Source organism: Oryx dammah, unplaced genomic scaffold (genome assembly GCF_014754425.2).
Source record: "Oryx dammah isolate SB20612 unplaced genomic scaffold, SCBI_Odam_1.1 HiC_scaffold_16, whole genome shotgun sequence".
NCBI lineage: Eukaryota > Metazoa > Chordata > Mammalia > Artiodactyla > Bovidae > Oryx > Oryx dammah.
Window position 1 is genome coordinate 4,937,309 of NW_024070200.1, and position 27,532 is coordinate 4,964,840.

General features: G+C 46.1%; 1 protein-coding gene across 7 annotated transcripts in view; it reads right to left on the minus strand.

Annotated features, from left to right (window-relative positions):
• The window catches only part of EVL (Enah/Vasp-like), a 149,363-nt gene that overhangs the window by 63,828 nt on the left and 58,003 nt on the right, over positions 1–27,532 (minus strand). Inside the window, exon 1 of one of the 7 annotated variants that reach the window (XM_040256945.1) lies at positions 10,204–10,462. The exons of the other annotated variants lie outside the window; for them this stretch is intronic. The gene's annotated coding sequence lies outside the window, so the exon portion shown is untranslated. Of the gene's footprint in view, positions 1–10,203; positions 10,463–27,532 lie in introns of those variants that run through there. 7 annotated transcript variants of the gene reach the window in all.

Here is a 27,532-nt window from a genome sequence, read left to right on the forward strand (position 1 = left end):
AAAGAAGGTGTGTTCTAACGCTGGGTGCAGGGCTCGAAAACGTCCGGCAAGTCAAGGTGCTTAATAGTGGTGCAGCGGTCGGAAACACCCGGCAAGTCGAGGCGATTAAGTGGTGCAGGGGTCGAAAACGTCCGGCAAGTCAAGGTGCTTAATAGTGGTACAGGGGTCGAAAAACGCCCGGCAAGTCAAGGCACTTAATAGTGGTGCAGGGGTCGAAAAACGCCCGGCAAGTCAAGGCACTTAATAGTGGTGCAGGGGTCGAAAAACGCCCGGCAAGTCAAGGCGCTTAACAGTTTGGTTCAGACCTTATGTCCGTATTGGTCTGCTGTCACCGCTGACTTACTTCTGTCTAACTGTTGTTACCAACTGCTGACACAAGAGTGTTACAACCTTCGACCATGATTGGGGGTTTGTCAGTTTCTGTCAAATGGTTTTCCTCCATGTATTTTGAAGCTCTTGTTAGGTACATATATTTTTAAGGCTATTCTGTGTTCTGGATGAATGGCCCTTTTGATCAGTATAAAATGCCCCTCTTTACTGCTGCTAACAACGGTCTTTAAGGTTACTCTATCTGATATTAATGCAACCATTCAAACTTCCTTATGCTCACTGTTTGCCTGGTTTATCTATTTCTGTCCTTATAAATTTTTTTACTGCTAAAACAAGTTACCACAAACTTATGCCTTGTAACAGCACAAAATTATTACCTTAGTTTTATAAGATCATAGTAGGCCAGCCATCTGACACTGATCTCATTGCCTCACTGGGCTTGACCAAGGTGTTGGAAAGTTCAACAGGCTCTTCTGGGGGCTCTACAGGAAAATAATTTCCTGGCCCTTTTTACAGCTTCCAGAGGCTACCTGCACTCCTTGGCTGATGCTAGACATATATATTATGAAATAATCACCACAATCAAGCTAGTGAGCATACCCACCTCTACCTGTTAATTGGAGTATTTAGTCCATTTACATTTATTGATGTGTTTGGGTAGTAGCCTATCATTTTGCTATTTTTTCTGTTTATCTCATTTGGTTTTGGTTTCCCTGTTACTCCTTTCCTGCGCTCTTTCGGGTAAACTAAATACTCTTTAAAACTACATTTTAACTTTTCTATACTGTTGACTTTTTAGCTATTCCTCTTTACATTATTTTTTAGAGGTCTTTCTAGGCATTTAAATATACATTCTTGACTGTGCACAATATACTTAGAATTAATATTACACTAATGTAAAACATAAGAACTTTACGAGTGCATAAATCCACTCCCATCCTTAATGGTATAGTTCAGTCGCTCAGTTGTGTCCGACTCTTTGTGACTCCATGGACTGCAGCACGCCAGGCCTCCCTGTCCATCACCAACTCCCGGAGTTCACTCAGACTCATGTCCATCGAGTCCGTGATGCCATCCAGCCTTCTCATCCTCTGTCGTCCCCTTCTCCTCCTGCCCCCAATCCCTCCCAGCATCAGAGTCTTTTCCAATGAGTCAACTCTTCGCATGAGGTGGCCAAAGTACCGGAGTTTCAGCTTTAGCATCTTTCCTTCCAAAGAAATCCCAGAGCTGATCTCCTTCAGAATGGACTGGTTGGATCTCCTTGCAGTCCAAGGGCCTCTCAAAGAGTCTTCTCCAACACCACAGCTCAAAAGCATCAATTCTTCGGCGCTCAGCCTTCTTCACAGTCCAACACTCGCATCCATACATGACCACAGGAAAAACCACAGCCTGGACTAGACGAACCTTAGTCGGCAAAGTAATGTATCTGCTTTTGAATATGCTATCTAGGTTGGTCATAACTTTTCTTCCAAGGAGTAAGCGTCTTTTAATTTCATGGCTGCAATCACCATCTGCAGTGATTTTGGAGCCCCCCAAAATAAAGTCTGACACTGTTTCCACTGTTTCTCCATCTATTTCCCATGAAGTGATGGGACCGGACACCATGATTTTCATTTTCTGAATGTTGAACTTTAGGCCAGCTTTTTCACTCTCCACTTTCACTTTCATCAGGAGGCTTTTGAGTTCCTCTTCACTTTCTGCCATAAGGTTGGTGTCATCTGCATATCTGAGGTTATTGATATTTCTCCTGGCAGTCTTGAATTGATTGCAGCTTGTGTTTCTTCCAGTCTGGCGTTTCATTTTTCTTCAGACTGAGGAACTGCAATTAGCGTTTCTTATACATCAGGGATGCTGGCAATAAAATCTCTTACTCTTCTTTTATTGGAATATCTTTGTTTTGCTTAACATACTCAAAGGCATTTTTTTTTTTTCTGAATAGAGAATGCTGAGATTTTTTTTTTCTATCAGCACCTCAAAACTGTTGTTCTGCTACCTGCTGGCATCCACAGCATCTGACGGAAGTCAGCCATCGTTCACATCATCACCCTCTCTATGTAATCCTTCTTCTGGCCACCTTTAATATTTTCACTCCTTTGGTTTCCAGCAGTTGTGACCATGATGGCCTCCGGCGTGGTTCTCTTTATATTTATCCTGCTAGGGTTTACTGGAATTCTTGGATGTTTAAGTTCAGGCTTTTCACCACACGTGGGACATTTTGATAATTATTTCTTTAAACAATTTTTTCCTGTCCCATTTTCCCTTTTCCCTCCAGAATTCTGCTTCTACATATGTAGACCTCTTGTTACTACCTCACAAGTCACCAAGGCTGCTAATTTTTTTCAGTACTATTTTCCTGTTTCTCAGATTAGACGATTCCTATTGGTTCGTTTCCAAGTCCACCAACACTTCCCGGTGCTGTCTCTGATCCACCTGTAATCTAATCCAGTGAATTTTCTGGCTGGGCCACACAGCTTGCAGAGTCTCAGTCCCTTGACTAGGGACTGAATCTACGCCCCCTACTGTGGGAGCATGGAGTCCCAATGACTGGACCACCAGGGAATATTCCGTCATCCAGTGAATTTTAAAACTTTTATTTCTAGGGCTATAATTTCCATTTGGCAAATTTTTAATAATTTCCATTTCTCTGTCTCCATCTGTTTGGTCTTTTTATCCATCATTCCCTTTAAGTCTTTGAACATATTTTTATACCAGCAACTTTGAAGTACTTGTCTGCTTCAGAGTACTTCCAACTTCAGAGCCACCTGTCTACTGATTTTCCCCTTATGTTTGTAGGTCGTATCTTCTGACTGTATGTCCACGAATTTACCCATCTGACACTGTTATGATACACTCGGAGTCTGGATTATGGCGTCTTCCTTCAAAGGCACTGAGATGTCTCGGCTCTTAGGTAAATTACTGGCAGGTCCTTTTAGTGCTCTCAAGCTTGGATTAATTCTTTCTCAAGTTCTGGTTCCATTTTGAATTTGGTCCTAGGGTATGCTCCTTTCTCAAGGGCACAGTCCTTATTCCTGAGGCGCAGCTGTTCTGAGGTCTCACCCGAATGCCTAGGCGCTCAGTGAGGTCTCTTCATTTGGGTTGGCAGGCGTCTCCAGCATCTCCCAGCACTGCCTGACGGGGGACATCATTCAGCTCTCAGCCCTACAGAAGGCCGTCTGTGCTGAGTCTCACGGACAGTCTCACTCACTCACAGCAGCCCTCAGCCAACAACCTGAAGTGAATCCCTACACAAAACTCAAGCTGGCTTCCGCTTCCCTATTTCCTTGCCCTTGCAATGTCCAGCTATTTCAGAAGCTTGGAATTCCAACATCTGACTGCTGAGCTCACTAAGGTCAACTTTTAGCTTGGGTTCCACCATTCTGTGCCAGGACCAGAAGGAAACTCCAGGTAGAAAGCTAGACCAATGGTGGGGCTTATCACGGGGGCTTCTCCACTCAGAGTACTGTGCTGCCTGTTCAGTGCCTGAAAACTGTTAAGAATTTAATATTTTGTATGAGTTTCAATATCTTCCATCTATTCAGGAATCTTGAATGCTTTGTTCAGTTTCATAGTTGCTTCTGTCAAGATGACAAGTCTGTAACAATTACTCTGTCACAGCCAGAAGCAGAAATTCATTATGATTATTAAAGTATCAAAGGGCACTATTTTTCATTTCCTGAGCATTTCCTAAAGATACCAGTCTGAGTTTAAATATTATTATTGTGGAAACGTGCCTTTTACTTTCATCCTTCATTTCGTCTGCTCTCCAAACATGTTTCTACTCTCTTTTTTTGGCTTCAATAAATAGATAACAGGTAAGAGTGAATTTGGGGGGGCATTAAAAAAAAAAACCCTCTACCATTTGGCTTTAATACAGCACTTGAGTGGAAGAATTCTGAGACAGAACAAGAAACGTGGAAAGATCTATGGCCAGGGATTTTGAGATAAGGAGTCTAGCCCATGCTTCATTACTGGCATGCTGTGTGTCCTTGGGCACTCACTTCCTCCACGTCTGACCCAGCTTCCTCATGTTAAGTGAAAGGACTGGTTATATTAGTAACTATGGGTTGCAGGTGCAGCACCAGTTTCTAAGTCGACTGTATCAGGGAAATAGAAACTGTTGGAAAAATAGGATAGAGGCTGTTGACACTTGAAGAGCAATTTGGTGAGACAGTTAAAAAAATGTCTGTTTAAGGTAGCACCTTATAATGTGTTACTACGAATTGAGTTTAGCATCTAGTAAGCTGTTCTGAATATACTAGGTACAGGGTAGATGCTGGCTGCATCAATAAATATACCAATAAAGAAATGAAGCCAAGGGGCACCAAATCTCACATAGGATATTAAATTAAATGCTAAGGCATGGCTCTTGATCATGCTCAATAAATGACAACTATACTGACTTGAATTGAAAGAGGTATTTTCCACGTGGCTAGATCTCAAAAGGAAGCAGAACGGCTGAAAATAAATTAGGGAGCTATACTAACAGATAGCTTACTTAGGAAATGCAGTTAAGATCTAGTCGCCATGTGGCTTAAGGCTCCGGTTGATTTTAGTTTCCTTTTCTCTAAACAGACTAATCTCTTCTACTTAGTCTCGGTGGGATATTTGAGCATACAAGCATCTTTGTTTAAGAAACACAGAAAAAAAAAATCATGCTTATATAATACTGGCTTTTCATGAGAATTTGTGTTAAAAAGAAGGCAGAGTGTTCTGAGTAGAAGGTTCTTGCGTCCTAGGAGCAGAGGAAAAGAGGACAGAAATCACTACACAGAATTAGTGACCATCACTGGTGCCCTTCTCCTTCATTTCTTTATTCATATATTTATTCATGAACTCAACATCTACCCTGCACCGACTATACCCTGAACAGCGTTACTAGGTGCTGAGCTCAATTCGCAGTAACACATTATAGGGCGCTTCCTTAAACAGAATTTTATAACTGTCTCACTGAATTACTCTTCACTGTCGAGAGCAATTAGCAAGCTTCATGACGAACTGCAGTCAGACTTTTGTCCTCTAAGAACCAATTTACATACTGCCTCTTCAAGGAGGCACTTAGTGCCCCCTACACCCCCAGAAAAAGTCATTCCTGCTGCTGTGTTTCTTCAGCACTTAACAACATTATCAGTTCAGCTGTCATAGCTGATTTCCTTTAGGTAGGAGCTACCATGTTTTATTCATCCTTTATAACCACCTGTACCCAGCATAATTCTTGGTACATAGTGGGTATTCAGAACTGTTCTGCTGCAGAGACTGGGGATTAAAAAGATATGAACTATTGGTGGTACAGAGAGGATACAGATACGGTCTTGCTTTTCAAACCCAAGCATTTGGAAAGGGAAGAGATGGGCTTTGTCCGTATTATTATGGTGATCTGCCTGAGGAACTTCCATCTCAACTAAACTGAAAGCGTTAGTCGCTCAGTTGTGTTTGACTCTTCGACCCCACAGACTGTATCTCTGTCCGTGGAAGTCTCCAGGCAAGAATACTGGAGTGGGTTGCCATTCCCGTCTACAGAGGGTCTTCCTGACCTAGGGATCAAACTTGGGTCTCTGCACTGCAGCAGGATCTGAGCCACCAGGGGAGCTTATCTCAACTAAGCTCCTGGCCAAACTCATCTGCAGCACAAACCCCCACAGGACTAGCGGGGCAACTGAACGTTCCGAGAAAACAATGAACTCACAGGGAGAACTGTAGTACCCCTAAGAAGTGTAAGCACTACAAAACAAAGATTTTTTAAAAAGGCTTCATTTTAACGACAAAAACTGTGACATACATTCAGTTCAGTTCAGTCGCTCAGTCGTGTCCGACTCTTTGCGACCCCATGAATCGCAGAACGCCAGGCCTCCCTGTTCATCACCATCTCCTGGAGTTCACTCAGACACATCCATCGAGTCCGTGATGCCATCCAGCCATCTCATCCTCGGTCGTCCCCTTCTCCTCCTGCCCTCAATCCCTCCCAGCATCAGAGTCTTTTCCAATGAGTCAACTCTTCGCATGAGGTGGCCAAAGTATTGGAGTTTCAGCTTTAGCATCATTCCTTCCAAAGAAATTCCAGGGCTGATCTCCTTCAGAATGGACTGGTTGGATCTCCTTGCAGTCCAAGGGACTCTCAAGAGTCTTCTCCAACACCACAGTTCAAAAGCATCAATTCAAAAGCTCAGCCTTCTTCACAGTCCAACTCACATCCATACATGGCCACAGGAAAAACCATAGCCTTGACTAGACGGACCTCAGTTGGCAAAGTAATGTCTCTGCTTTTGAATATGCTATCTAGGTTGGTCATAACTTTTCTTCCAAGGAGTAAGCGTCTTTTAATTTCATGGCTGCAGTCACCATCTGCAGTGATTCTGGAGCCCAAAAAAATAAAGTCTGACACTGTTTCCACTGTTTCTCCATCTATTTCCCATGAAGTGATGGGACCGGATGCCATGATCTTCGTTTTCTGAATGTTGAGCTTTCCTTTCCAAATAGGAAAAGGAGTACGTCAAGGCTGTATATTGTCACCCTGCTTATTTAACTTATATGCAGAGTACATCATGAGAAATGCTGGACTGGAAGAAACACAGCTGGAATCAAGATTGCCGGGAGAAATATCAATAACCTCAGATATGCAGATGACACCACCCTTATGGCAGAAAATGAAGAGGAGCTAAAAAGCCTCTTGATGAAAGTGAAAGAGGAGAGCAAAACAGTTGGCCTAAAGCTCAACATTCACAAAACATGACATACATTAAGAAACACATATTTCCTCTTTGTCCCTGTCTCTGGCTCCGAGGTCTCCAAACTCTTGGAATTTCCAAAGTATAAGAGCAATGGAAGCATTCCTTGTTATAATACTTGGTCTTTTAGTCTTCACTTCCTGAAATAGCTTTGTGTGAAAGCTATAAAAGCAAACTGTGTCTTTTGTTATTGATAACAAGCACCTTTCAACCACCCCTGAGTTTATGTTAATGAAGTGACTTTTGGAAATCCCCTAAGGGAACCCCCTTAGGTTGTAATTTACAATCCAAAGCCTCTGCTTCCAAGAAGGTTGAGTTCAGTAATCACTGGCTATGATGTACTCAATCATGCCTATTTAACGGAGGCTCCATAAAATCCCCAAAGGGCAGGGTCTGGAGAGCTTCCAGGTTGGTGAAGACAATGTATCCAGAGCTGGCAGGGCAAGACAACCTCAACATGAGGACAGAAGTCCCTGTGCTCGGGACCATTCTGGACTCTGCCTTTTATATCTTTACATCTGACTTCATCTGTATCCTTTCATCTCCTTTGTAATAAACTGGTTTCCTGAGTTCTACAAGCTCTTCCAAGCAAATTAATTGAACCCCACCAAATGGGGTATGGGAACCTACCATTAATAGCCAGTTGGTGGGAAGCCCAGGTAATAACCTGGATTTATGACTGATATCTGAAGCAGAAACGGGGGTGGGGCTGGGTGGTGACAGCCTTGTGGGACAGAGCCCTTAGCCTACGGGATCTGACGCTATCTCCAGATAATTGCAGGACACCCAGTTAGTGTCGTGGAAATGCTTCACGTGTGAAAACCTCACACATCTGGGATCAGAAGTGAATGGCGGTCTACAAATAACAAATGTTGGACAGGGTGTGGAATAAAGGGAAACGTCCTACACCTGATGGAAATTCAAATTGGTGCAGCCACCATGGAGGACTGCATGGAGCTTCCTTAGAAAATTAGTTACCAACACGACATGCGATCCAGCAATTCCACTCCTGGGCATGTATCCGGAGAAAACTCTAATTTGAAAAAATACATGCACCTCGATGTTCATAGCAGCACTGTTTACAGTAGGCAAGACATGGAAGCAACCTAAGTGTTCATCCGCATAAGGTATGCATTCTGCTGCTGCTGCTAAGTCACGTCAGTCGTGTCTGACTCTGTGCTACCCCATAGACGGCAGCCCACGAGGCTCCCTGTTCCTGGGATTCTCCAGGCAAGAACACTGGAGTGGGTTGCCATTTCCTTCTCCAGTGCATGAAAGTGAAAGGGAAGTCTCTCAGTCACGTTTGACGTCTGACTCTTAGTGACCCCATGGACTGCAGCCCACCAGGCCCCTCCGTCCATGGGATTTTCCAGGCAAGTGTACTGGAGTGGGGTGCCACTGCCTTCTCCTACAATGGAATACTACTCGGCTACAAAAAAGAATGAACTAACGTCATTTGCAGCAACATGGTTGGACCTAGAGATTATCCTACTACGTGAAGTAAGTCAGAGAAAGACAAATATTGTGTGATGTCATTTACATGTGGAATCTAAACCACGACACAGATGAACTTATTTAGGAAACGGAAACAGACTCACAGACATCAAAAATAAACTTATGGCTACCAAAAGGGAAAGAGAGGGGAGGGGTAAATTAGGAGTTTGGGATTAACAGATACATACTAGTATGCATAAAATAGATAAATAATAACGTACTATATAGCACAGGGAACTATACACTCTGTATCTTGTATCACTTTGCTTTACACCAGAAACTAACACGGCATTGTAAATAAACTATACTTAACAAAAGTAAATAAAAATTTTAAAAGTGAAGCAGTGTTGTAGTAGAGTAGTGTGATAGTAAATGAAACACATAGAAGCTTTTCTTATGGACAAACTATACCATGGGAAACACTTTGAAAATTTAACAAGCATAATAAAATCATTGGAGATATAAGGGAAGATGCAAATTATAAGGTGGGAATAAGCTATGAGAAAGAAGACCAAAGCAATTTTTTAGTGTAAAAATGTAACTGTTGAAATAAAGAACTCAATGGGCAGCCTCAGTGGAAGAACTGACAAGAGATGAAAAACACAAAATCAGGTCACACAACTGACCTGGGTTCCCCTGGTGGCTTAGATGGTACAGAATCGGCCTGCAGTGTGGGAGACCCGGGCTGGGAAGATCCGCTCGAGAAGCAAATGGCGGCCCGCTCCAGGATTCCTGCCGGGAGAATCCCAGGGACAGAGGAGCCTGGCGGGCTGCAGCGCAGGGGGTCGCAAAGAGTCGGACACGGGTGAGCGACTGACACAACACAACAAGAGGCACATCAGGGAGGAAGAACAGGAAAGGAGAAAAATACCAATTCCTGTGAGAAGGAAAGAAAAAGAGATGACACGTCTGGAGAAACAACGACGGAGTTTTTCAGAATCTAAGAAAGAAAGACCTAACAGCTTAGATTGAAAAGGCTCACAGGGTGACAAATAGAATTGATAAATAAAACACATAAGTGTGCATGTCCACGCACCCAGATTATAATATTTACAAACATCAGACAAAGAGAAAATTCTAAGAAGCTTCCAAGTGTAAAATCAGATCACCAATAGAAAAATGAAAGTCAGACCAGACTTCTACATCCTAGCTGCAAAAAGACAATAGAATGTTATCTTCAGAATTCTAGTGGGAAAATCTTCGATACCTGCATTTCATACCAAACTAAACTATTATTTAAATATGAGGGAGAAATGCATTTTCAGGTATATAAATCTTAGTTTACTAGGTATAGATCTTACTCTGAAGAACTTTTACTGGATATATTCAAGCACAAAAGAACATTTATGAAGGAAGAAATAACTAGTTACAGAAAAGAGGGAGCATATAATTTAACACTGTTCAGCCATAAAAAGGAGGTAGGTACTGATACACACCGCAGCATGGGTAAGCCTTGAAATCATTACGCTAAGTGAAGGAAGCCAGATATGAAGGCCACACGCTGTATGATTCCATTTATACAAGAAATGTAGAATTCACAGAGAGACAGGACACAGATTACCACCGTCGCAGTGGTGCTAATTTGTGTCTGGATCTTAATCCATAAAGGTGACTGAGTGGCAGCAGTGCCACTGAAAGAAAAGTTAATGTTACTCACCGTCCCCCTGAAACAAAAGGTCTGTGCTGCAGAGGCGCCAGTGCTGGTCCGCAGGCAGGAAGGAGCGAGCGGAAGGCCAGGGGCTGCAGCCTTTCTCGGAATTTCCGTGGGGAAAGCAGAGCGGGATAAACAGACTAGGATTGGCTGGTTTGAATAATTCCAGCAGGCTGTGGGGCCCGGAGAAGCTTTAGGGCAGGAAGAAATACTGGCTTGGTATGTGAGCCAGACAGAGGTTGAGAGTATGGACTGCAGACTGGCTGGTGTGTATACGAAAAGTGAACTCACCAACAGATTTACTGTCTACAGTAAATTTACTGCCCTGGGAAGGGCAGTCTCTCCTCAACCAGCAAGAGCCCCCAAAGATTGCAAAACATTAAAAAAAAAAAAAACATTAAAAATATAATGAATATGGGGGGATGGTAGGGAGGTATGGGAAGAGATGACTTAATAAGTATGGAGTTTTCTTTTGAAGTGATATAAAAAGGTTTTGAAACTACAGAGTAATGATGGTTGCACAGTATTGCAAAAAAATATCACTGAATTGCAAACTGCAAAATGATTTAAATGGTTAGAAAAATGGGGGGGGTTTGGTGCAAAAATCTGATAAAGTTTCTTACAGCTGGAGGTTTAATTATGTTTGAGTAAGCAATAATAGTCAGAAACCATTTTTTAAGGGAGTGCATTTCTAATTCCGAACAAAAATTCCTTGTGTGTGTGTGTGGTGGGGGGGCGGGGGCGGGGGCGGGTTACTCTATGGGAAAGAGAGAGGTCAGAGCACTGAAGACCCAGAGAAGCCAGACCCTGACCAGACTCCAAACAATGATGATGAAAAAGAAGAGTGAGCATGGCCACAGTGAGCTAGGAGGAGCAGCCAGGAGAGTAAAAAGAGAATCTATAGTTTTCAACTCAATTTAAGAAAATTCAGCATGTATATTAGAATGGGGATGGGGGTGGGGGTGGGGGGGGAAACAAGGAAAAAACAGTGTTAAAAACAGAAAATACAGACTAAGAAGAAATATGTGTATTATTTAGTCCCCCAGTTTTTCTGCTATGTACCCTCTAGAAATATTTAGAAAAATTATATACCCTTCTGCATATTTTTAAGGCGACATCTATAATTTTTCGTGGGAAACGTGGTGAGCCAGGGACGAGAGAGCAGACAAAGCCAAGGAGGGTCTGGGAACACAGGGGCAGAAAGCCCAGACCCTTATCATCCCTCCCGCCCCCATGTTGTAACTGTCAATGGAACAGTATAACCCATACCCCCTCCTACCCCAGAGGGAGAAGGCACCTGCCCTACTCTTCCCCTACCCAGTATACATGTGGCATTCAACCAGCAACCGACCCGCAAGACCCCTATCCCACTCCTTGTACCCTGGCTATAAAAGTGGACTGAGGACCCCTGTTCAGCATTGGTTCTCCCTTGAGCTGGCCCACTGTTCTAACAGCGTCTCCCACTCTGCTGCTGCTGCTGCTGCTGCTGCTAAGTCACTTCAGTCGTGTGACCCCACAGACGGCAGCCCATCCGGCTCCCCCGTCCCTGGGATTCTCCAGGCAAGAACACTGGAGTGGGTTGCCATTTCCTTCTCCAATGCATGAAAGTGAAAAGTGAAAGGGAAGTCGCTCAGTCATGTCCGACCCTCAGCGACCCCATGGACTGCAGCCTTCCAGGCTCCTCCATCCATGGGATTTTCCAGGCAGGAGTACTGGAGTGGGGTGCCACTGCCTTCTCCGCTCCCACTCTGATAAACTTTATTCCCCTCTCATTCTGTCTCATGTCTGGAAATCCTTTTCCTACCTGCACTCGGACCACGACAGGAAATTCAGATGATTGCAAAGGACTTAATACTTAGAAACATCATACATGGTATGCATGGATTAAATATGCTAATGTTTATAAATGCAACTTAAGATGTGAGCTTAAGTTCTTTCAGTTTATGAAAAAGGTCTGCCCTAAAACTTCACTGGCAGAGCCTGTCTGCTCTATCAAACTGTCCGGCCACATTAGTTTCACTTTCTACTCAGAAAAAAACCAATTTTCCAACTCTAACATGCTTATCCACACCACAGCGAGAGAATTCTTATTTTTAGAACAGACAACTAGACAGGTAGGGGCGCGGCCCTCTGCACAAAACCAGCAGCCTGGATGAAACAAGAGCTGCCCCCTTCGCTATTTCCTGCAGATGCTGTCTTTACTTGGCTCGAGGGAGGCTCCTTCAGGACCAACGCATTCTCAAATTACTCCTGCTTGGTCCACTGAAGGTTACTGCATCCTGCAGCAAGGATCTTCATAAGATTTGGGAAGGGCGAGCGAGATGCCTGCCTCTCTCCACGCAGTGAGAAAAGTGGGACTGCGAGGGGTCACGTGAGGAAGGGAAGCCAGCCACCCCAGACACTCGGAACCGGGAGCTCTGGAAACTGACCCCCTTCAGGCTGCCTCTGCCAGTGCAGCTCTGGGAAGGCCCGACACCCCCCAGCAATGACCATGCCCCAGTCTGAAAATGGCTGCGCTAACAATCATGACCTACTGTAAAGGGGTTGAAATCACTGGTCAATAAACAGGGAATATAACACGTTGGAATGGACCAAAAAAAAAAAGAACCAGAGTTATCCAGTCAACACAAGCCAGTTAAAACAAAAGGATACTTCAGGACTGAAAATAAACGGAAAGCTCTAAGGCAAATACAAATAAAAAGAATACTTGTTAGCAATTTTAATATCAAACAACAATTTAAGGAGAAAAAGCATGATAAGGGATCCAGGGGAATATTAAACATGAAAAAATAATCATGAGTACAAACGAATGTAGTTTCAACTACGTAATGGAAAAATGATGGGGAGAAATAATTAAATAAACCATCCCAGGGAAACTTAGAAATATATGATTTACTAGATCTTTCTTAACACAGACAGATACAAAGTAAAAAAAAGTGGGAGGCATTAGTTCTCCACTCAGATATTCCTTGCTTTAAAGTTCTGTTTATTTCAAGTTAGAAAACTCAAAACCATAGAAAGATACCGAAGATAAATTAAGGCCCCGCCCCTCTCCTCTCCTCTGGTCCGCTCTCCCCAGAATGTCTGTATGCAGTCAGTTCAGTCCAGTCGCTCAGTCATGTCCGACTCTTTCCGACCCCATGGACCGCAGCATGCCAGGCCTCCCTGTCCATCACCAACTTTCAGAGCCTACTCAAACTCATGTCCACTGAGTCAGTGATGCCATCCAACCATCTCATCCTCTGTCATCCCCTTCTCCTCCTGCCCTCAATTCTGTCCAGCATCAGGGTCTTTTCCAGTGAGTCAGTTCTTCGCATCAGGTGGCCAAAGGATTGGAGTTTCAGCTTCATCAGTCCTTCCAAAGAATATTCAGGACTGGTCTCCTTTAGGATGGACTGGTTGGATCTCCTTGCAGTCCAAGGGACTCTCAAGAGTCTTCTCCAACACCACAGTTCAAAAGCATCAATTCTTCTGTGCTCAGCTTTCTTTATAGTCCAACTCTCACATCCATACGTGACTGCTGGAAAAACCATAGCCTTGACTAGACATACCTTTGTTGGCAAAATAATGTCTCTGTTTTTTAATATTTTGGAGCCCCCCAAAATAAAGTCAGTCACTGTTTCCACTGTTTCCCCATCTATTTGCCATGAAGTGATGGGACCAGATGCCATGATCTTACTTTTCTGAATGTTGAGCTTTAAGCCAACTTTTTCACTCTCTTCTTTCACTTTCATCAAGAGGCTCTTTAGTTCTTCTTCACTTTCTCCCATAAAGGTGGTGTTATCTGCATGCTGCTGCTGCTGCTAAGTCGCTTCATAGCTGAGGTTACTGATATTTTTCCCGGCAATCTTGATTCCAGCTTGTGCTTCATCCAGCCCAGCGTTTCTCATGATGTACTCTGCATAGAAGTTAAATAAGCAGGGTGACAATATACAGCCTTGACGTACTCCTTTTCCTATTTGGAACCAGTCTGTTGTTCCATGTCCAGTTCTAACTGTTGCTTCTTGACCTGCATACAGGTTTCTCAAGAGGCAGGTCATGTGGTCTGGTATTCCCATCTCTTTCGGAATTTTCCACAGTTTATTGTGGTGCACACAGTCAAAGACTTTGGCTTAGTTAATAAAGCAGAAATAGATGTTTTTCTGGAACTCTCTTGCTTTTTCGATGATCCAGCAGATGTTGGCAATTTGGTTCCTCTGCCTTTTCTAAAACCAGCTTGAACATCTGGAATTTCATGGGTCACATACTACTGAAGCCTGGCTTGGAGAATTTTGAGCATGACTTTACTAGCGTGTGAGATGAGTGCAACTGTGTTGTAGTTTGAGCATTCTTTGGGCACTGCCTTTCTTTGGGACTGGAATGAAAACTGATCTTTTCCAGTCCTGAGGACACTGCTGAGTTTTCCAAATTTGCTGACATGCTGAGTACAGCACTTTCACAGCATCATCTTTTAGGACTGGAAATAGCTCAACTGGAATTCCATCACCTCACAAATCTCACTTATCACAGTGATGCCTCCACTACACCTCTGTCTCCTTGAGGGGAGGGACGAGAGGAAGTGCTGCTTCTTGGATGGACTTGTGTAATTCAACATCTCCAAGAGTGACGCACGGACAACGTGCGGGCACCCTGAAAACATCAGGCTAGGAGAGAGAAGCCCGTCAAAAGAACCACACATTACAAGATTCCATTTACTGAAATGCTCAGCATAGGCAGATCCAGAGACAGCAGCAGCTTGGTGGTTGCTGGGGGTAGGGACTGGGGGAAAACAGGAAAGGACAGCTAAGCGGTACAGAGTTTCTCTTTTGGTGACAAAAATGTTCCAAAATTCACTGCAGTAACAGCGGCAAAACAGAATATATTAAAGTGTACTGAACAGCACACTTTAACTGGACGAATTTAATGGTATGTAAATTATGTCTGAATAAAGCTATGATTTAAAAAATACCTCCAATATAGCAACTGCAATGCTTCCAAATGGGTTGGTTATGAATTGGTGGGACTTGGAGGCTGTTGAGGAAAATCACCTCACCATTTTGGCTCACATCAGAAATAATCCCAGTAGAAAGGACCTCTTTCTCAACAACTCTCAAGTTATGTCAGCCTTCTAGAGCATGAAATGAAAATAGAACGAAGTGGGATTTCTGACTAAAAAGGCCTTCCTGGAATCCAGCTGTTGCAGTGTACGTGCTCTGTGACTTCAAGGCAATGTCCATGAATTTGAACTATGCTCAGGCTTTAAGGGAAGTCTAGGAACTTGGCCCAAGAACAATTAACTTCTCAAGCTGGAAGGTGAGTATTTGTATGTTTCCAAGCTTTCTGCCTCCTTTCAGTGACACCCAATGGCTTTAACAAGCATTTGAAGATAAAAGGACAATTAGCTAGTTATGGAGAAGGCAATGGCACCCCAGTCCAGTACCCCTGCCTGGAAAATCCCATGGATGGAGGAGGAGCCTGGGAGGCTGCAGTCCATGGGGTTGCTAAGAATCGGACACGCCTGAGCGACTTCCCTTTCACTTTTCACTTGCATGCACTGGAGAAGGAAATGGCAAGAAAGAAATCCCAGGGACGGGGGAGCCTGGTGGGCTGTCGTCTATGGGGTCGCACAGAGTCGGACACGACTGAAGCGACTTAGCAGCAGCAGCAGCAGCTGGTTATGGTTAATTAGTAATCATAACTATAAATCCAAAGGAGCAGGATACTGAGAAACCATTTTTCATCATTCCAACTCCCGGTGCTTTTTGTCTGTTCCTCAGAACTCGTTTTGCTTTGGTTTTGATTTTTACTTCATTTGGAATGAGTTTACTGCCTGTCTGGATATGAGTAACCATCACCACAGCCAGACTGAGTTCCCGTACCCCCAAAACTGCCTCCACTACTCTCTGGGCTCACTCCTGCCCTCGCCACTTTCTCCCGCTGACCTGTTCTCCATCGCCGCCGTTTCCTTTCATAGAATGTTACCCTAATGCAGTCTCTAGGACTAAGGGTACTGGGTTACACGCTTAACTGCACAAGAAGCTGCCGACGGCACTGTCTTCCAGAGCAGCCGTTCCGTTTCTACTCCTACCAGCAACGCCAGAGCGCCGTCCCCGGACCCGCACTTGGCACCAGCGGGGCTTTATTTCAGCCGTTTTAGTAAACGTGCTGTCATAGCTCACTGGAATTTTAACTTGCGTTTCTCTGGTGGCTGCTGATGCTGTGTACCTTCTCCTGTGCTTGTCTGCCATCTGTACATCCTCTTGGGCGAAATGTCTATTCAATCTTTTGCCAGCTTTTTAAACACTGGGCTGTTTTACTGCTGTTAAGCTTTGAGAGTCTCTCTGCGCATTCTAAAGACGAGCCGTTAGATGTGATTATTTTCCCAAGTCTGTCTTGTGACTTTACATTGCTCCCCACAGTGTCTTTTCACAGAGTTACCAGTTTTTAATTTTGAGGAAACCAAAATTATTATTTGACTAAGTCCATTTCATCTCTCTTTTTTTCTTTTATGGATGGTTGCTTTTGGTCAAATCCTTTGCCTAAACCTAGGTCCTGAAGGTTGTCTCCGGTTTTCTCCCAGAATTTTTATAGTTTCATATTTTACATTTGGATTTAGCATCCACTTTGAGGTAACTTTTATACAATGTGTAGGGGTTAGGTCAAAGTTCATTTTTTGGGCATATTCACATCTAATTGTTCTAACTTGAACACCTGCTGAAAAGACACTGGTTTCTTCATTTAACTATCTTTGCCAAACATCAGTTGTCCAACATCTCCCTAAGTCATCTTGAAAAATCATGAGGTACTATGCTTATTGGTATCGTACACACATCTCATTACTGGAATACAGAATTTGAATCAGGAACACTGAATGGGTATTTGACTCCGTTATTTCGTGATACAGGCCGTGGAGTATGTAACCAGGCCCTGTCGGGCCGGAGCACAGAAGGAATGATGAGATCAAGTTTTGGTATCACAATATGAGAGGCCCCTGGAAACATTCTGAGAGGGTGACTAAGACAGTGAGGCAAGCAGCCATCAGAACGCATAAGGACTGGCTGAGGGATGAAAGAAGCGAGAGCGCGCGCTCTGGACCTGCGAAATGGAGCTCACTGGAGAGGCGGAACGCTGCCTTCATGGGGTCCCGAGGGAGGTGATCAGGCCAGTGGTGCAAGCAGGGAATGTGCTCGATGCTGGAGTCCGGAGACGGACAAGCCGTGCTTCCTGCTTTAGAGCGGGAAAACTGTTTGGGTTTGACACAGGCCATCCGGTCAGTTTTAAGTGTGACGGCCATCTGTTTTACAGGAGGCTGGACGGAATGACTTGTTTGAGTTTGATTCTGTGAGACTGCCAAAGCTGGCACAACGGACTCTGTTTTGAACAGATGACTTGTTTCTGTCTTTGGGTTTAATGGCCTCATGAAGAGGCTCAGGTCACGTGAAAGAGATCTGACCCCAGTCTCAAAACAGTGGGTGAAAAACTGAATTTGGAAGCCAAGCCTCCTGATGCTTAAGTCCAGGACTTCTTTTTACTGTTTATCAAAATTTTTAATCAACACTGTGTTTGCTGAAGACTCACTGGGAAAGATTAGAGGGCAGGAGGAGAAGAGGATGACAGAGGATGAGCTGGCTGGACGGCATCACGGACTCAAAGGGCATGAGTCCGAGCAAGTTCCGGGAGACGGTGAAGGACAGGTATGCTGCGGTCACGGGGCAGCAAAGAGTCAGGCACAACTGTGACTGACCAGCAGCAAATACCCCAACGTGTCTCCTGGGTTCTGACCCTCTGCGTTTTCAGTCTTGCAGGCTCACCGTCTCAGAAGCCTTTAAAGAGAATGGAATCCTACATCTGAAATTTCAACACTTTTGTTTTCAATGACAAGATGGAGGGAAAATATCGCATCACATCAGACAGGTCTCTTCTCAAGATTTTAGTTCTGCTCTGAGCTGCTTCTGGGTGACCTACTGCTCTAATTAGGCTGAAAGTCAACTTGGCTTTGATGGGATTCAGGATAATGGCTGGAGGAAAAAGTTGTCAAGACTGCTTAACATCATCAGGGCTCACAGCGGCCTCAGAGAATTCCAGGAATCTATCGATTCGTTCCATAATGCATTCTGCCGGTTAGCCGTAAACACAGACACACGGGGAGAACAAACATCACGGAGTGATTTAGTCCTAATTACTATACTCGGGACAGAACAAAGCAGACAAATAGTAACACCTGAACTTATTGCCAGTCCCCTCCCCAAGCTCCCCAAGCAGGGGCGCGGCACAGGAGGAAGCCACCAAGGACCCAGGCTGGCTGTCCGACCTCCTCCTTCCGCACGTGTGCTCAGCCATGAGACGGGAGAGAAGTAACCCCAGCCCATTCTGGCTGACAGAGCTCTGGTGAGGGTCAAAGCGGATGATGGGTGGGGAAACGTGAAAAAGCACTGCCCCCAAGGGAGAGATGTATTCTCTCAACAAGGGTGTGTGGGGCCCCTGCGACAGGGCGTGCACTGTGAAACATCAGGGATGCGAAGTGAAACAAAACACACCCCTGCAACTCGGGAGGGTCAGGCGCAACACGCTGCTTGCTGCAAGGACACTGCTGGGAAAGCGCAGGGCGACCTGAGCGCACAGGAAAGGCTGTTCGCAGGCGGGGCAGTTAGGAGCCACGACTGTGCACGTTCAGCCTGAACAGGGGATCAAGGCAGCAGAAGACTGTGCTAGATTTTAGAAAATGCCTCACTCTATTTCACATAATGCTCAAGATAATCTGCAAAGTGGGTCCTGGTTTTACGATTACCCTTACTCTGTTAAAAATCAGTGAGGCTTCCCTGGTGGCTCAGCGGTAAAGAATCCGCCTGCCAATGCAGGAGACGTGGGTTCAATCCCTGGGTCAGGAAGAGGCCCTAGAGAAGGAAAGGGTAATGTACTCCAGTATTCCTGCCTGGAAAATGCTATGGACAGCGGAGCCTGGTTGTCAGAGAGTTGGACAGGACTTAGCGACTGAACAACAACATTATAAAGCAGAGGCTCCCAACCGGGGAGGTTACTGGTATGTACTAGGTAAGACCGACGATGCTGTAATCATCCTGAAATACTCAGGGCAGCCCCCACAGCAAAGGATCACCTGGGCCCAAATGCCAACTGTGCCAATGTGGAGCAGGCCTGCTGTAAAGGAGACAGGCCCACAGAGAAGCAGCAGTTCATTTAAAAAGCCACAGCGAGTTAGTGGAAACGCTGGAACCTGAACGCAGGTCTCCTGTGACCTGGCACCTCAGACAGGTGTCCCAGGTCATACAGCCTGCACCGCTCTACACCTGGGCAGCAAAGGAAACGAGCCTGAAGGACAGGGGCCAGGGCAGGAACTTGACTGATGCTGGAGACCTAGAGTCAGAGCAGCACCAACAGGGAGAGACGAGGGGAAAGAGAAAAGCAAAGGAGGAGGTAGGCAGTGGAGGTCTATTTCTGACTCCTAGCTAGAACAGCCTTTAACATTTCTACAGTGATCTGCATTTAAAGAGGCTGGTTTCACACTCTCAGTCGTCACAACAGCCTCATCAGTGCAGTCGGTCGGTTGGTGGAAGAGGCCAAGATAAAAACATATTTTCTGAAGCTCAGAAGGATGAAACGATTTACCCAGCGTTCCCAAGCTTGCAGAGTGGGGCAGGCCTCGGTCAGCACCCTCTCAGGCAGAAGACAGGCGCCTCGCCCCAGCCCTGCTCCTCAGCCTGCTGCAGCCCACAAAGGGGGTGAGGAGATGGGGGGAGGTCCCTCTGAAAGGGCTGTACTGTGAGGGCAAGCACGCAGGCCCCCCGTGGTGGAGGCGGAGGCCCTGATTGGAGGCCGCCCGCCTAACTGCAGGGCGCCCCCGCCTCTCTGCTCATCGCTGCCTGTCCTCACAGAGAGAGAACCACCAGCTCACCTTGAGGAGCCCTCCCTGCTCTGCAAACCAAGTCCAGTCTATTTTTAAATCCTCTGTTCCACAGAAGCCAATGATGCTGTTTCTGAGGGTGGCCAATAAAACCTGTTACTAGGGAGGCAGCCGCTATAGCTGAGCTCCTTAGCCTCTGCCGACAGGAGACAGAATTACTTTGTTAATGAGCTAATTAAAAAAAAAAAAAAAGTCTTCTTAAAAAATATCTTTGTCCAAAAAGCCTGGCTGCTGTTTCAGGCAGTTCTGCTGCTGACGGCTTAGCCCCCGCTAACGTTTCTCCTGTGACTGATGCCCTCACCGGGCTTCAAGGATGCAGGGGCAGGTGTGCTGGATGGGGGACGCACAGGCTACAGCTGCCGGGTTCCGGGTCTCAGGGAAACGAGTCACCTTCCAGAACTGTCATCTCAGCTTTCAAATGAGGGGGCGGGATGAGCAGGCCCCCTGAGCACAGTCGACACTGAGGCTCAAACCATTTTGAGTCTGGTCTGAGTCAGCTTCTTCGTTTCCACTCTGCTTGTGAAGATTAACTAAAACAATGAATGGGGAAAAACTCCTGAAAAACAGGACATGTCACTGTCAGAGAAGCTTGTCAGAGGGGCATGGACCTCTAGAAATACAGGGAAGGCCAATTTATCCAGGTGCCAGTTTATCTGTTCACAGGGGTCTCCAGCAGTAGCTCTCAACTAAGGAATGCAGTTCATTCAGTGCAATGGGAAAAATTTGAGAGAAAGTTCCAGCGCAAGTTATTACTATGAAGTAGCAACATTTGCAAGAATTACCGTTTTCCCCATCACCAAGCCAAATCAAAGTCACCCCACAACATCATGTTTGCTACCTTACAATACAATGTGATCTTCCTGGCAGAACAGTGGAATCACATTCCATACAACCCTGGGTGGGCACTTCCTAGTTTGCGGGACTCTTCAACTTCCAATGAATTGCACTTCAATTTCATCAGTCTAGATCCAGCTAATAACAGAGTTCACGATTTAAAAATTAAAAAACAAAAACAAAAAAACCCCTATCATCCTGGCCTGCAATCTGTGAACTAATGTATCTGTGTTTGACACGTGCCGCTAACATCTCTGCATTCTAACAACAGGCACATCTGGCCACGGAGCTCTGCCTCCTCCGGCTGCACACCCACCCGACACTTCAGTGGAGTGTCTTCGAAGTCGCTGCCTTGAAGTCATCTGTGCAACGGTGACTAGATCCAGCTGCTCCAGCCGTCAGGCCCTCAGGAGATCATCAACTCCAGCCCTTCACAAAGCCTTTCAGCTCTAAAATTTTAATAATCTTGATTTCCCACCAATACCAGCCTCTTTTTCAACTTTGAGTTCATAGCCGGGAAATGATTAATCAAGGTCCTGCCCAATCTGATTGAGAACAGACCTACCTGTGAACCCGCAAGGGAACAGGCAGGGCAGACAACACCCTGCTTCATCCAGCTGTGTCTACTGCAGTGCTGCGTCCTCTGGGAAACCACCACCTAACTGAGCCACTGGGCGGGACACCGCTTTGGTCATCTCTGCAGCCCCAGGCCCCGACGCAGGACCAGACACGGGCAGTTGTTTAAATGGGGGACTACTGGATGGAGGAAGAACAGTCTGTGACCATGAAATGACCTGACCCTGGGACCACGAGATGCAGACCAGCGCTGGCAAGTTCTGTCCTTGAGCGGCAGTGGGACCCCAGGCAACTCTCTTCACCTCTCTACCCTGGCCTATTTCATCCCATGTAAGATGATCTAATAAGGTGGCTGATCCTGACGCTGCCTGGAACTGATGAGGCAACAGCAGACCTGGAAGCCATGGGCATCCTGCAAAGCAAGTACAAAGCAATGGGCTGCTTTTATACATATATGTAAAGAAACCTCTGCTAGCCTGGCCTTTGGGATAGTAACTGTCACTCAGAACTTTTCCTAGATGCTCCCTGCCCTGTAAACACGAAGGATGCCACGCTAATCCCATGTGCTAGCAGCCTCCATAAAATCCTAAACTCAAGAGACACTCCCCTTGGGACACAGAGGAAAGAGCCCAGGAGGCACGCAATTTGGGCAGCTGGTCCTGAGTCTCCCATCCGTCCCCCACTGGTCTTGGACAAGCGAGTCCCCTCTCTGCCTCAGTGTCCCGACAAGAAGAGATCCCCTCAGAGCTTCCTTGTCTGGCTCCTGCCCCTCAGTGGTCCCCCACTTTCCATAGCCCTTTCCCACCCAGAGTTCACAGGTGGCTCTAACTCCATCAACCCCATGCAGGAGGCTCACCACCCTCGGATGGGGTTGTATCAACACACCGGCTGGAACGAGCTCCTCTGTCATCGTCTCTGTGCCCAGCTTTTCTTTGAACAGTTTCTGCCATTTTTTCCCCCTTAGGGGAAAGCATGAATGCAGTCCCCACGACCACAAATTATGCAAATTATGTGGGAGGACCACTTTCAGGCTCTGCTGGAACCTTTTCAGCACACACCCAGCAGCACGTGCGTGTCAGGTGCCCCGACCCCAGGTCTGCAGCTTGGATGCCACTACACCGTCTGTTTCTGGGTCTGTCACTGTGGGCTCCGGGAGGGCAGTCACCAGGTTTGACTTTATCTTCCCCAGCGCCCGGCAGCCTGGGAGTGCTCAGCCCATGTTTATTTTCCTATGGCTTTGTATGAAGCTTTCTCAACAGTTTTCTTTTTTAATAGAAAGTGCATCCTCTTTTTTTTTTTAATATTTATTTGAGGCACACAGGATCTTCAATCTTCCTCCTGGGCATCTGTGACCTAGCTCCCAGACTAGGGATTGAACCCAGACCCCCTTCATTGACAGCACAGAGCCTTACCACTGTACCCCTAGGGAAGTCCCTGGACAGTTCTAACATGGGATTCTGGATAGAGGGGTTGCTGCTGCGTGTGTGTGTTTAAGCAAAACCTCTGTGTTTAAGAAATGTCGTGTGTCATGAAGAATTAAAAGACTTTAAATTAGAAAGCTCTGTCCGGGGGCAACGCAGGTGCCAACCGTGTGTCTGTTCTCTGCCGCCTGCCCTGTCCAGTGCGCTGTGAGCTCCCCGACCCGCCCCTCCGTCACAAATGGGGGCCGGCCACACGCCTCACTCGACGCTGGAGGTATGCAGCCTGGCTCCTGGATCCATATTCCCCCTAAACTGCACACAACGTTGTGGCTTAAGCACGTCAGACTTTCTCAGTGACTACAGTAATAATTTCCATTAATTTTTCAAAAGGGCTCCAAGTCACCAAAAAGAGCATCCCCACTCCCCCAACAGAAAGCACAGGGGCTGCCTCGAGCTCAGGGGCTGCTGCTGAAGCCCTGTCACAGTGTGCTCCTGCTCGGGGGCTGCTGCCCACAGACGTGGGGGTTAAAGAGGCAGAGTCTCCATGGTGCTCTCGTCAGGAACAGAGAAATCAGGAGCAATTCACGAAGTGTTTGGAAACCTCCAAAAGCAGCGAAACCCAATACAGAGCAAGGAATACTGCACAAACCTGGAGATTCTATTTGGCCCAGAAATTTTGAGTCCATTTGCTAAATGCAATAATGTAACAGAGGTCTGAGTTACTTTTCCTTCTCAGTTCAGGGGGACTCAGAGCTGCAGGGTCCAGAGCCATGCCTTGAGGCACATGTGACCAGGAGCAGCAGAAACGGGCGGTCTGAGGAGCAATACTAGTGGAAAAGACACACCAGACCTCAAAGACTTAGGACCAAAAGTCATCCAATATAGCTCATCAACAGTTTCTCTGCTGATTATGTGTTGCAATTATAGTATTTTAGATGCAGTACTTTAGATAAAGAGATTGTTGAAATTAATTTTATCTGTTCCTTTCACTTAACAGGGCGATTAAATATTTAAAATTCTGCACATGGCTCCCACTTGCAGCTTGGGTTCTATTTCCGTCGGTGAGGGCTGCTCGAGAGGACACGGCACCACTATCCACTAGTCTCTGATTCGATTCACTCTGTCTGTGCTCAGGTAATTAATTCCCGCCTTAGAAATGTTCTATTCTCTGCAAATTAAAAGCAAAGCTTTCAGAGAGAGTTTTCTAAGACAGACATCAGCATTTTCACAAAAATAAAAAAACTGTTCGCCAAAGAGTATCTGGAAAAATACACTAAGACAAATTTATCCATCGGGCCCAAATCCATGGTGCAAGCCATTTGGTGATATACTATCGAAAATGTCATATCCAGGGTATACGTCTAATAACAGTCTCTCTCTAAAGACATTTACTGAGCACCTACTGCACACTGGACTCTTCACATCTATTATCATTCTTTCCATTTTATTTTAGATACGAGTGAACTGAAGCTAGGAGTGGCTCAAGGCCACTAGCAGGTGGCAAGTTGCCCTGAAGCCAGGCCACGGCGCATGGCGCGCCCTACTCCCCCTCCTCTCCCGCACCTTAATGAAGGCACAAACATCACGCCTCCAATTAAGGAAGCTGTCCTGTGAGGCAGATATGGGAGGTTATCCATCACCACACTGAAGGAGGGCATTCAAAGCCTGCGTGAAGGACTTGCCTATATCTCACAGCTTGCTGGAGCTCAGTCTCACTCTCGTAGCTTTTCAAATGTATCCTCTCCATGCTTCTAAACACCACTTCCTCCTCTAATTAATACTGTGTTCCTGAAGGTCTTGGAATTAAAGGGGACAACAGAAGGTGGACTATTATCGCCAATAATAGTCATATTCATATTCAAAGACAAAACATATACGACTATACATGATATATTCCTACATTGTGAATGTAATAATGACACCTTGACTTTTTAGTGTGAGACTTTACGTATTCGTCAGCTCTTCACACTCACCATGCCATGCTAATTTGAAAGAAGAAGAAACTGAGGCATAAGACAGTTGAATGACTTTGATGAACGGAGCTACTCATGGACCAAATGAGAATTAAACATGAGGCCAACAAAGAGTTAACCGGGGAAGCCGTCTCTAACTCCAGGGAAGGTCTGACTGACTGACGTATAAACTTGGGGGTAGGTAGGAAAATGTCAAAGCAAAAAGAGCGGAAGATCCATAGAAAGGGTTAACTTCTTGAGAGGGAGTACATTCGAGGGAAGTGCATTCACCCTGCATTCACCCTGCGTGTAGGAGTCCGGTCTGGCTTTGTTCTACCTTGTCTGGCTTTGTGTCCTCGGCCTTCCCAGGTCTGCACGTCCCCTCCTTACAGGGCACAGGGAGAAAGGCAACAGAAGAGGAGTCATCAGACTTGAGTCCTAGACCCGGCCGTGCCGAGAGCTACCCTGGCGATCATGCTCAAGTTCAGACCCTTCCCCGCTTTGTTTCCTCATCCGTAAGAGGGAGGTAATTCCTAACTTGCTGAGTGTGGTGTTAATTAAATAATGTATTAAAATAGAGCTCTTGGCACTTAGTAGCGGAATTTACAGAAGCTGTCCCATCTGTATCCTATGGTCTAGCTCTGAATGATAAACGAGGATATAATAACTATAAATTGCCCGAGACACAGAGGGTGTTCAGTAAATATTACTTCCCTTTCCTGCTGGAAACGCCTCAAGGGACCCCGTTGAAAATGAAAAGTATTTAAATACTGGGTCCAAAAAAGTGGCTCCTAGCGCGATGAGCCAGAGGAGAGCTCAAGAGCTTTTTCAGTTCTAAAGGTGACTTTTCTTCTTCTGAAAGTACCCCCCAAGCCGTTCACAGACTGTCTTCAGACAACATCCTGAGTCGCCTGAGCATCCTATTCTCTGTTTTAAATGTGTCTTCTTGGGCGGCCATAATGAAATACCACAGACTGGGTGTCCCAGCAGTCGCAACTCCCTTCCTCGTAGGAGGAGGAGGCCAGAGTCCAGCTCGAGGTGTGGGCAGGGGGCTTCCTCGCGAGGCCTCTCCCCTGGGCTGTGGATGCCGCCCCTCCCTGCGCCTCACACAGCCTTCCTCTGTGCCAGAGCTCTCCTGGAGACTCTGCTATTCTTAAAGGAACAAGTCCCAGTGGACGAAGCCTCCAGCCTTATGACCGGTTTGACCTTCAGTACCTCCTTAAAGGCCCCATCTCCAAATACAGTCACAATGGGGCTGAGAGCTTTGACCCACAAATTTAGGGGGACACAATTCAGTCCACAAGTGTCCCAGACCACAATCCTCTGTTGGAAGCCTGATGGATACAATCCAGTGGACGTGGTCTGACAGTTCAGAAGATTACCAGGGCACTCATCTTCTCTGGAGGTAAAAACAGTACAGGTTTTACTCTGTTTTTATTTATCTTGCATGGTTTTGAATTATTTGGGATTCTTTAGGTTGTGACAGACACTAATGGGGAAAAATGGAATTAGCTCATACAGTACAAAAAAGATAAGGCTCTTGGCTAAGTCTGGATTAAGCAGGACAGCACGCAGGACACACAGGCTCAACGATGCCAGGAGAAATCCATTTCTTTGGCCTTTGGTGAACGCTACCACCCTCTCTGACTTCATTTTCAGACTGTCTTTACCCACATGGTGGGAAAGAAGGCTACAATGACTTGAGGCTTTCTTGATCCCGACATGACGGCACCTTTCCTAACAGCTCTAGCCCAGCAGGGGTCCCAGGGAGGACTTAGATGTCACCCTGCACCTGAACCAATCACCAAGGCAGGGGCTGGGTCGTGGCTGGCCCACACAAACTGCATGACCGGGTCAGGTGACTGGGGGCGGACTGCTGGTTCCCCTCTACCTAACCCCCCTCTCCAGAAACGGCTGGTGTGCACAACACAGCCTCTCTCGAGGAATAACAGCGCTAGTCCAGGAAACAAACAGGTGTGCTAAAACATAATTTGGTTGTTTTTCTTTAAAAACTCTCCTGGAACTGCAGTTGATGGGAATGCACTTGCTAAGCCAGGGGCCATGGGTTTGATCCCTGGTCCGGAAAAATTCCACAAGCTGTGGAGCAACTAAGCCCATAAGCCACAACTACTGAGCCTGAGCTCCAGAGCCCGTGCTCCGCGGCAAGGGAAGCCACTGCAACGAGAAGGCCATGCGCTGCGAAGAACTGCCCCTGCCGGCCGCAACTAGAGAGCCCGTGCACAGCAACAAAGACCCAGCACGGCCAAAAATAAACAAACAGAAACACCCAGACCCTCGATCTTTGTGCCACATCTGACCCACTGAAATAATCTTCAGCCCATCCCTGTCTCTCCGGCCGGGTGCTGAAACACAGCTCCCCTTCATGGACCACAGACCTGTTACGGTGAAGGGGCTTGCGTAACTCAGAGAAGCGATGAGCCACGCCATGCAGGACCACTCAAAAGGGATGGGTCCTAGAGGAGAGTTCTGACAGACCATGACCCACTGGAGGAGGGAATGGCAATCCACTCCGGTATTCTTGCCTCGAGAACCCTGTGAACAGTATGAAAAGGCAGAAAAATATGACACCAGAAGATGAGGCCTCCAGGTCAGAAAGTATCCAATATGTTGCTGGGGAAGAGCAGAGAAATAGC